At 42.0% G+C, this 11,622-nt stretch overlaps 1 long non-coding RNA gene across 1 annotated transcript; it reads left to right on the top strand.

The window, feature by feature from the left end:
- The first annotated feature begins 261 nt into the window (after positions 1 to 261).
- Positions 262 to 11,270, top strand: LOC144327687 (uncharacterized). Its single transcript, XR_013392762.1, has 2 exons — positions 262 to 743; positions 11,018 to 11,270. It is a non-coding gene; the product is annotated as an uncharacterized LOC144327687 (long non-coding RNA).
- Positions 11,271 to 11,622: the final 352 nt, after the last annotated feature.

Genomic DNA, 11,622 nt, shown 5'->3' with positions numbered 1-11,622 from the left:
GAAAAGATAAATGCATGGGTGGAAATGACCCGATACTATCCTACAGAACATGCAATGTTTTTGAGCTAGAGCACCAGCTGTCAGATGGGAGTAACTTTTGATCTCTCCATTTCCTGGGTCGTATTCAGAACAATGACCTGGAGGTCAAAGTCGCAGCCTATCTTAACTCCCCTGAGCCATCCTCCCTCTGGCACTGTATCTTTCCTCTTACTTTGAACAGTTGCTTGGCCACCATGGGGGAGGATGCCAAAATCTCGCAGTACACCCTGTGGTGGCCAAAACAACTGCTCAGGCATTAGAAAAACAACAGTCCACCTTTGAATATCACAGAAAAAGCCTTTATGTGCTTTGGAACGAAGTGAAACTTTGGTGATAGTTTTCAGCGGGGAGAAACACAGCCCTGTGGAATCAAAGCAGCACGGAGGGTCATTTTAATATGAAGATGGAACAAGCCCTGATGAAGATGGGTGTGTGTGTGTGTGTTTCTCCAGAGTGGATTGTGCCAGCATTAAAACAAAGAGGAAAAATAAATTGAGAACACATTAGAATTCCAGATAAAGGCTGATTACAGATGAATATGTAAAAGTGAATATTAAGAAGATTAAGCAGAACTGAGGACCAGTGTGATATTCCGAAGGGGAATCCCTATCACGAACACCATCCCAATCAGTCATACCCAAAGGCAATCCCTATTTCGAAGTGTCAACCCGACTGGAGCGGGAACTCAGAGTCTTTGGCCACGGGTAACGATAAATATTAAAACCTTTATTATTAATGTTTGATAGAAACATGAAAAATTTATCCTTGTGTACAAATTATGCTTCTTTTTACAGTGACAATGCAAAGAGGTTTTGCAATGCAATGGTCCAAGTGCCCTCAAATTTTTTTTTATCACCATCATCATTATTTTAAAAAGAGGGACAAAGAGATAATTATGTTTTCACAAATTTCCTTCTGCCACAGTTACCCACAGACTATGAGAATGAATAGCAGGAAAGCTGCTGGCAGCTAAATGGATTATTTTACATCAAGGTCACTAGAACAGCCTGTTACACTTTCTTTAATTTTTAATTTTCACTCTCCCCTTATTTTGTCTCTCTTTTGTTTTTGGGCATTTACCACAGTTTTCCTTTCTTTTTCTTTTCAATCAGACCTTTTCAATCAGTTTGACCGCTTACAAAAATATTGTTAGAAATTATCTAAATAAGTGTTGTTCTGAAAATGTTTTAAAATGTTGTACAAGCTTCCAGGATGTATACAGTGTATTTTGGAGGGGCTAGAGAAGAGGAACATTTCAACAAATGGCATTTTAAAAATTGTATTGTATTTCTTATGTTTCTTCCAAGGCACATGGTTCCCACTCATTTTGTCATCACAACAACCTAACTGCCCAACCAACCACAGTGGCTCTTTTATCCAGGTGGAAAGATCTTAGGTGGTAAGATTTAGGGTTGCCATAACGTGTTTTCATTCATTTTGTTTCTTGGGCTAAATCAGGCACCCCCCCAACTCAGCCCTCCAGATGTTTTGGGACTACAACTCCCATCATCCCTAGCTAACAGGACCAGTAGTCAGGGATGATGGGAATTGTAGTCCCAAAACATCTGGAGGGCCGAGTTGGGGGATGCCTGGGCTAAATGCTTCTGTGCAAAATCATTTCTCCTTCATGGCAGCATTAATAACCTTCCTGGCCCTGCCAGCTGCCCCCTCCCTGCTCAATTTTTCTCAGCCAAGAGGGGCAAGGGTCCAGATCCCAACTTTTCAAAACAAACCCTCTCCCAATAGCAATAAAATGCTCAGGTAGGGAGCTGGTAACCAGCAGAGTAGAGCAAATTCCATGAATGCAAAGTATAGCCATAATAATGTGAATCTATCTTGTCGTGATAACATTTTAGGGCAGCTTTGATATGACTTGCGTAGTTCTGAATACTAGGAAATGCTACCCATCAACCAATGCCATACATTGCCTGGCATAGAATTGCCGAAATCCCACAAGCACTTTTTTTTTTTGCTCCCTGGCAGTAAAAATGCCACATAATAAAATATATAGCTAACTTCTCTCCCCCCCATCCCACGATGCTTTTATGAGCTGTCTGGGGTGGTTGCCTTACTCTAAACACATGCAGAGGGTTCTCCTCACACTCAAGCAAACATTCTTTCCTTCCTCTTAAAGGCAAAGGGACGACTCTGGGGTTGTGGCGCTCATCTCGCTTTACTGGCCGAGGGAGCAGGCGTACAGCTTCCGGGTCATGTGGCCAGCATGACAAAGCCGCTTCTGGCAAACCAGAGCAGCGCACGGAAACGCCGTTTACCTTCCTGCTGGAGCGGTACCTATTTATCTCCTTGCAAACTTTGACGTGCTTTCGAACTGCTAGGTTGGCAGGAGCTGGGACCGAGCAACGGGAGCTCACCCCGTCATGGGGATTCGAACCGCCAACCTTTTGATTGGCAAGCCCTAGGCTCTTGTTGTTGTTGTTTAGTCGTTTAGTCATGTCTGACGCTTTGTGACCCCATGGACCATAGCACGCCAGGCACTACTGTCTTCCACTGCCTCCCGCAGTTTGGTTAAACTCATGCTGGTAGCTTCGAGAACACTGTCCAACTATCTCGCCCTCTGTCATCCCCTTCTCCTTGTGCCCTCCATCTTTCCCAACACCAGAGTCTTTTCCAGGGAGTCTTCTCTTCTCATGAGGTGGCCAAAGTATTGGAGCCTCAGCTTCAGGATCTGTCCTTCCAATGAGCACTCAGGGCGGATTTCCTTCCGAATGGATAGCTTTGATCTTCTTGCAGTCCATGGGACTCTCAAGAGTCTCCTCCAGCACCATAATTCAAAAGCATCAATTCTTCGGTGATTAGTCTTCTTTATGGTCCAGCTCTCACTTCCATACATGAAGTGTTTGGAATGAACATGAAGTGTACATGAAGTGTAATGAAGCAGGATTGGGGAAAACAATATATCTGGATCCCACTAACTTTGGTAGCCTTGGGGATGGCTGTTATTTTCATATCACCCCTGGGCATCGGAAGCACCCAAGACTCAATCTGCTTATATATGGGGGATAGATGAAATGCTAGGCATGTAAATTCGGTGTTCCATGGAAGAGATGGAAGTTACCCTGGAGCCTAACTCAGTTCAGCTCGGTCACATGATCTGACGATTGGGCATAACTTACTCTGGCAAAAATGGTGGTGTAATTCAACTCTCTAAGAGTCCCATGGACTGCAAGAAGATCAAACCTATCCATTCTAAATGGATAAATGAGTGCTCACTGGAAGGACAGATTGTGAAGCTGAGGCTCCAATACTTTGGCCACCTCATGAGAAGAGAAGACTCCCTGGAGAAGACACTGATGCTGGGAAAGATGGAGGGCACAAGGAGAAGGGGACGACAGAGGACGAGATGGCTGGATAGTGTTTTCAAGGTTACCAGCATGAGTTTGACCAAACTGCGGGAGGTAGTGGAGGACAGAGGTGCCTGGCGTGCTCTGGTCCATGGGGTCATGAAGAGTCGGACACGACTAAACGACTAAACAACAACAACAACAACAATTCAACTCTGATTAAAGGGCTTATTTCCCCTCTGCCAGCCTTAGGATGGTTCAGCTGGCAGTACTGAACAATTTCAATGGGAGTAATTTATGCTGGTTTAAGTTAAATAAGTTCTGGAAGTTTCCTAGGTTTAAGATTTCTTTGCCAACCATTATCAGTTAAAACCACAGTCCCCTTTTACTTCTGGATGAGGTGTTTCAGTTCATTTTGCTGTTGTTTCCCCAAGAGATTCTGGCTACCCAACACCTAATTTCTTTAACGTAAAATAGTGGTAGTAGTAGTAATAATAATAATAATAATAATAATAATAATAATAATAAACGAGTCCCAATGTCAAACTAAAGTTCAGTTCAGTTTATTAGTAAACCAAAATGGGTTGTTTAAACTGCTATTAAGCAAACTATAATAGTTTCCATTTCTTACAAAAATCAATAAAAATAATTAAAACCACAATACTTCCCTGTGCTAGAAGAACAAACAATATAACATATTATCATGGAGTCCAGTGCAATATACTGTAGAAGTCTCTTTAAAGTATTTGCAGCTGTAAATGAATGTGTTTGAATGAAACAAGCAACCGAAAGGTAATTAAATGTAGTTTATGTAAGATGCAAGTAGCAGCTATTGTTGTGTCTGCAAAGCATTAGCTCATGCTATTGTGATTGCAATGTCTTTTTTTCTTTTTCCCATTCTGGCTGCTTTGGGGGAAAAACACAGGGCATTGGTCTGAAAGAAACAAGGACAAAATAATAGTGGGAGAAGCTTAATCTGTGCATTTCCGAATAGTACAAACTGTTAACAAGCATCATGGAAAAACTGTGACTGTGCAGTGGTTATAAGGAAGATAAGATAATGCCTGGCTCACAGTGGGTTGTGAGGTAGGATGGTGGGAAAGACACCAGCCAAGAATGTAAAAAGAAGACATTAAAAACTAAAAGAAACGAAAGAAGAGCACATGTGGATTATATTCCAAGTTGCAGCCTTTGGCAACATATGCAATTTCCCCAAATACACACATTTTTGCAAACCAATTTCCCCAATGTAATGCATTTTGAGTATGTTATTTTCACTGACATATAAATCTGTATGCTCAATTTTCACTAGTATACGCACTTTTTACACGTCACTGGGCTGGAGGACTGCATTATAAAATCCAGAGAGGTGTGTATTTTGAAGGCGCCTGTGTTTTGGTTCAGGTCTTGTTTCAGAAAATGCAAAGCAGGAAGGTTTGCCTTTAAATGTGAACTGAATCTCTGCTTGTAGGCCAGGGAAGAGGCTGGTGGGTGCAATCCTGATCTCTCCTATACTTATTGAGTCTGCATACTTTCATGCCATTAGGATCACACACCCCACCCTATTCAAAGAAAATCTTAGAAGACTGAGTGATTGTGGACTTGGATTGTGTTTGTTTGTATTTTTTTACCGGGGGTCCTAATTTTACTTTCCATCCCAGCTTCCTAACTTCACCATGTATGTAAGCTTCTACAGATGTACTGAAATGCTAGATGCCGACAGGATGGGAAGTTTCCTTAAGGCACTTCCTTATGCGTTAAATCTCCAAAGAGTTTTCTCTCTGTGTGCTTTATTGGGAGCCATTAAGTATCAAAACAAACTTATGCAGGAGGCGGCTTTGATGTAGGCTTCCTGTAATTTATTTCTGCTGCCTATAGCATGAACTGAATTCCTACCTGATTGTTATTAGCTCCCCAAATATTTATATCACTTGAGATAATCAATGCTTATCACGGTCAATACAGATGTTACAAGTTCCTCCAGAAAGGCGCTGTCAGCATAATAACATTTTAATTATTGCAGCATATGTTTTCAAATGGATTGCTTGTAAACAGAGACACTGTAGATGTAATTAATAGGCAACGTGAAAGGATATTGTACATGTAAATTATAGCTTTCCCCCAGCAAAGAGTCAAAACGCTAATGCAGCCTCTTTTGGAGGCATCAGTGCTGCCTTAATTAATTTAAATCATGTGGCTAGTGCTGCCTCTTCTTGCCAGTCCCTGGCGCTTGCATATCTCTGCAGGATGCTTTCCACACGACTGCTGTGTAAAACAAATCTGGTTGTGCGATTCGGGAAATATATAAACAGCTAACTTGTGTGATTCCATCTTTTCATCTACACATGATTAAGAACACTATTGGTTTTTTTCCCCCTGAAGAAAGGGAGGCAGTAGGAAAGGGGAAAAGTCTAGGCGACAGCAGGCCTGCATCATGTAGGGCAGTGTTCCCCAACCTTGGGCCTCCAGCTGTTTTTGGACTACAACTCCCATCATCCCTCGCTAGCAAGACCAGTGGTCAAGGATGATGGGAATTGTAGTCCAAAAACAGCTGGAGGCCCACGGTTGGGGAACACTGATGTAGGGCAACCGAGATGATCGAGGGTCTGGAAACCAAGCCTTATGAGCAACGGTTGAGGGAGCCTGGAAAAGAGGAGATAGGATAGCCATCTTCAAGTATCTAAAGGGCTGTCAGGTGGAAGACGGAGCAAGCTTGTTTTCTCTTGCTTTGGAAGGTACAAACCAATGGACTCAAGTTAAAAGAAAGGAGATTCTAAACATCAGAAAGAACCTGCTGGCAGCAAAAGCTATTAGACCAGTGTTACTCAACCTGTGGGTCCCCAGATGTTGTTGGACTACAACTCCCATCATTCCTAGCCATCATGATCAGTGGTCAGGGATGATGGGAGTTGTAGTCCAACAACATCTGGGGACCCACAGGTTGAGAACCGCTGTATTAGACAGTGGAGCCGTCTCCCTTGGGAGGTTTTGGACTCTCCTTCCTTGGAGGTTTTTAAGCAGAGGTTGGATGGCCATCTGTCATGGATGCTTTAGCTGAGATTCCTGCATTGCAGGGGGTCAGGCTAGATGGCCACCAGGGTCCCTTCCAAATTCTATGATTCTATGGAGGGTACATTCAGATGTGAGAAATACTGTGTAAGTGCTTCTGTCCCACTTGTTAATGTTTATTTCACACTGCAGTAGCTGTTGCATTATGGAACTGTGGTGGCTTTTTGACGGATATACTGACATGTCGGGGACGCAGGTGGCGCTGTGGGTTAAATCACAGAGCCTAGGACTTGCCGATCAGAAGGTTGGCAGTTCGAATCCCCGCGATGGGGTGAGCTCCTGTTGTTCGGTCCCTGCTCCTGCCAACCTAGCAGTTTGAAAGCACTTCAAAGTGCAAGTAGATAAATAGGTACCGCTCCGGCGGGAAGGTAAACGGCATTTCTGTGCGCTGTTCTGGTTCACCAGAAGCGGCTTAGTCATGCTGGCCACATGACCCGGAAGCTGTACGCCGGCTCCCTCGGCCAATAGAGCGAGATGAGCTCCGCAACCCCAGAGTCGGCCACGACTGGACCTAATGGTCAGGGGTCCCTTCACCTTTACTGACATGTCATGCTAAATTTCATTCGCGCCAACGGGCATGGTGTGATACCACAAACATCACTGGACAGTGGTGCTCTTTCTGCACAGGTGCGCATCTGTTCCCCGAGGAACAGGAAAGAACTGGATTGCACGGGGTTGGACTAGATGGCCCTTGGGGTACCTCCCAACTCAACAATTTGATGATTCTGTTTGCAAAATCATCATAATATCTTGTTTATTTTTGAAGAGTTTGTTTCTAGTCCTCATGGTTTTTAATGTCCTCCAACAGGAGATCTTAGAATGAGGCACTGCTGATTATCATCTGCTCAGGTGAGGCCATGTCCCTGCCATCTTTGGACACTAACATCTAGAATACTGTTGCATTTTAGCATGGATTTTTTAAAAAAAATAAACACAGGCAAGGAAAAAGGGAAAACACACATACCACTACAAGACCACTAATTAAGAAGAAGAAAAGGAAACTTATTGATTAGTCATTAGGATATCAAGGGTTAGCTTAGAGTAAAACACTCAGAGAACTCCACTAATTAGTGAATATGTCTATTCAGAAGGAGCCCCTGCTGGGTTCCATGGGACTTACTTCCAGGTAAATGTATATGGGAGGACAGTTGTACTTTTATTGTCAAATCATCATTAGGAAAAATAATAATATGCATTTGTATTGGACTGGAATGTGATCAGAAATAGGGACGGGGAGAAATTTGACTAAGTTTACATTTAAAGGTGAGTTTACCTAATTCCAACTTTCCAAAACAATATTCAAAGCAAACATCAGAAACCACTTGAAATTTGCAATTCTCTGAATTTTGCAATGCAGTTGTCCTGCTGAAACTATGCGTATTAAGTAAACCCAAGTAAAATGCATACGTTGGGGTAAAGTGTGTATAAAAATGAATTAAATTAGTGAAAGTGGCTTTGCAAAGATGCGTGTATTAGATAAACCTGAAATTTACAGGTTTGACAATCCCTGAACTTCGAGTCAGGAGGTAAATGGAAACCATGGTGTTGTTATTAAAAATTTAATTCCTTGCTTTATTGCACTTTCTTAAATATAATCAAGGAGTCTGGAATTTTACCAATTCAGTGCTGTTTAGAAGGTTGCTTGAGAGACTTTCAGTTGTGTACTATATGTGACTTTGCTGTTGCATGCAGATGTTGAGAAATACCTATTATGCATATCTATCATGTTCCAGAACTTCTGCACCGTTGGACATTTTTGTCAAAGGTGAGAGTCGGAACCAATCCGGCCACCTCCTTTCAAACAATAGTGACTGTAGTCCAGGGGTCACGTATCACTTTCTGAGAACTTTGCATTCTCCCATTATGTTTGTGTCAGTTGATAAGGTTGCAAATATGATCCACTTGCAGCACCAACCACATTCTTCCGGGCTCAGTATCTTGAGATGAGGATGTCCTTGAGACTTATGCCATTTCAACAGTATTGTTTTATTTACAAATATATCAGTAGAGCATGGGAGAGCAGGCCGTGAGCAGATAAGCAAGCAGCATGCCTTCAGAGCTCCTCTGATAGCTGCAAAATCTCAAGCTGGTTACGTCCAACTATCATTTGTTCCTAACCCTACCCAGCAGTAACCACCTGTCATGAAAAGCTATTATAGAGATCTCTTTAGTTGTTTGGAGAAAAAATCATAAAAATGGTTGTCTTCTTACCAGGCCCAAAGTCACAACATGACACAAGTGTTACAATATCCAAGACTCCTAAACTCTGAGAAACATGTATAGTTTTCTACTGACTCATGAACCACTGGCTTTTTCAGCTGGGCCAAGTAGTCCTTCTGAAGACCATTTTAGAAGCAGCTCACTTGCAGTTATTCTCTTTCCAGATCAGACCATCAGAAGGTAAACTAAGGCTGCCATCATTGGAATAAATTCTGTATAGATGTGTAATATTGCACTATCAGCTTTTATGATAACAAGACAAAAAAAAATTGGGGGGAGGGGAGAATGAAAAGTAAAGAAGAAAAGGGAAAATGAAAGATGTTGCTAGAAACACAGAAGTTGCTTGTGAAGGAGACACAAGTCTTCACTGCCAAAAATTTGTGCCATGTCTTCTTTTTATTACCTTTGCAAGTAACTGAGTACATATGGCATGTTTGTAAGTAAAGCAGTCAGTGATGTTAGTTACACCTCTGCATTTATTACCTTACTCCAGAGTATTATTAACTTTTACATTCCCCATAAAATTTAATTTATCACTTAAATAATTTGCTTTGTGTCAAGGTTCAGTGTGCTCCAGTGCTTTCCTGCTCATTAAATGAGATATTTTTACTTAATGAGCCAAGGATGTCCTTTGCATTTAACATTAGAATTGATTTCAAACACTCCATTTTCCCAACATTTGTGCGTGTAATTTCTCTGTGCGGGCTTTGTCCCATAATCTTAAAGATGGGTGGGGGGGAACACTACAAAGAATAATGGCCCATGAATTCCATATACTTTTTTTTTTTAAATGTATGCAGCATGCATAGTTGGTTATTCTGAAACACATCAACTTGAACTTCTGAGCTCATTCGTGCAGGCCAATATGTGTTTTGGTTATTCGTAGGACTATGACTTTGGAAAGTAGTCTGCTGGCCCACTACAATACCCCAGGCAGACCCTCCATTACAGAGGGGGTTGGTATCTCCACCAAAGATGATGTCTTTAGAGCACCTTAGCTAGGTAGTAGCATTCCACCTCATGAGAAGAGAAGACTCCCTGGAAAAGACCCTGATGTTGGGAAAGATTGAGGGCACAAGGAGAAGGGGACGACAGGGGATGAGATGGTTGGACAGTGTTCTCGAAGCTACCAGCATGAGTTTGACCAAACTGTGGGAGGCAGTGGAAGACAGGAGTCCCTGGCGTGCTCTGGTCCATGGGGTCACGAAGAGTCGGACACGACTAAACAACAAGCACTCCGATTATGCAACAGTGTGCCCAGGGCAGCGTGCCTGATGCCATCTATGTGGTCTCTTCTGATTGCATATAGGGCTTTTATGCAGCAGCATAACTTTAGCTAAATGAATCCTTGCTTTGAGGACAACTTGAGTTGAATGGTATTCAGATTGAGACTTGGCATGGCATAAGAAGGTAAAGTTTATTAAAAGAAGTACATTCTTGATAGGAAAGGGCAGACCCGCAAAGTCCCATATTTACAGAGGCCATCCTGGTTTCTGATTTGATCCCGATATATTCTGATTTTCCTTAGGCCATCCCTATTTTCACCGGGAAAATGTTGGAGGGTATGAAAGGGTTCTACAGTCCTAGTTATCTATCCAGTTGGAGAAACAAAGAAACCATGCTTTCCTCTTTGTTCTCAGAAGATAGATGCAAGATGACATATCACCTCAAGATTAACAACAACAACAACAACAACAACAACAGATTCATACCCCTGCCCATCTGGCTGGGTTTCCCCAGCCACTCGGGGTGGCTTCCAACAGAATATTAAAATACAATAGTCTATTAAACATCAAAAGCTTCCCTTCAGATGTCTTCTAAAAGTCTGGTAGTCTGATAGAGATCCAGAAAAAGACTGTGAGGAGAAGCAGGAAGTTGTAAAGATGCAGCAAACAAAGACCTATGAGTCTAAACATCAATGAGATAGAGAGCAGTTGGCATAGCCATGAAGTTACATGGGTAGAATCTGGAGGTCCCTAGTCTGTCTCTCTGTCTTAACCCATGCAAACCCTTCTCAGCAGGCTGAGTTGAGCCCAAACTTCCAACGCCTTCAGCATCAAGTGAATACCTTTCTGTCCACCCAGGCCTTTAAAGCAACTACCCAGTATGGGCCCCTCACTTTTGAAAACTGTGTTCAACTGTGTGATGAGTTTTAGCAAAGGTATCTTCTAATATTAATCAAAATCAACATGAATACATATTCAGCAATTCCAGCTAGAAAAAAAACCGTATGCTGAATATCAGTTAAGAAGAGTTAATAGCTGCCTTTCCAAAGCACACTTCTTTCTACAGAAGACTGCAAAAATAATTTATTTGTATATACTATGAAATATCTTTATATCCGTGTTGATAGACTGTCAATCATCTTTTTCTCGTTTTGCACGTAGTTTTGCCACATGGAAGAGTTCAAGTATGCAAGACTTTCAGGAAGTGAAAAACCACTAAAAGTTGATGTCCATCTCCTGTACAGCCAGAACAGATGACTTAAAAAACCCTTTATGATGCAATTGATCATTCCCAGCATGAGATGTCCACCAGTAGCATTCCAGCTGTTACTCCTCACTTTTTGTAGAGCTTCCAGTAAACCATAATGACTGGACTGGAATGAAATCTGTGGATAATAAAATGTCCTTGCATTGATGCAGCCGTGTAAAATAGCTGATTCAAAAGTAAGAGCTGGTTTTAGAGATTTAACTGCTCCTGACACGTGTGGACACATTATTTTATATTTGCAATGAAAAGTTCGTGATTTTGAACCACCCAATTCTGCTTTAAAATATAAAAAGAACAAAAGGGCTTCCCCAAACATCCTCAACACATTTATTAAATTTCCTTCATTCCCAAGAGGTATATCATAAATCAGCTTACACATGTGCATAATTGCTGTGATCCAGCAAGGGAGATTGATGCGGATAAGGAGGTTCACATGACTTCAGCCCCTGTGGATGCAGGTGTCCATGGGTGTTTACAAATGGAATCTGCGACAAACTGC

This window comes from Podarcis muralis, chromosome 5, assembly GCF_964188315.1.
Source record: "Podarcis muralis chromosome 5, rPodMur119.hap1.1, whole genome shotgun sequence".
In the NCBI taxonomy this organism is placed as follows: Eukaryota; Metazoa; Chordata; class Lepidosauria; order Squamata; family Lacertidae; genus Podarcis; species Podarcis muralis.
Note: the sequence above shows the minus strand (reverse complement) of the source record. Positions and strands in the feature narration are given on the sequence as shown.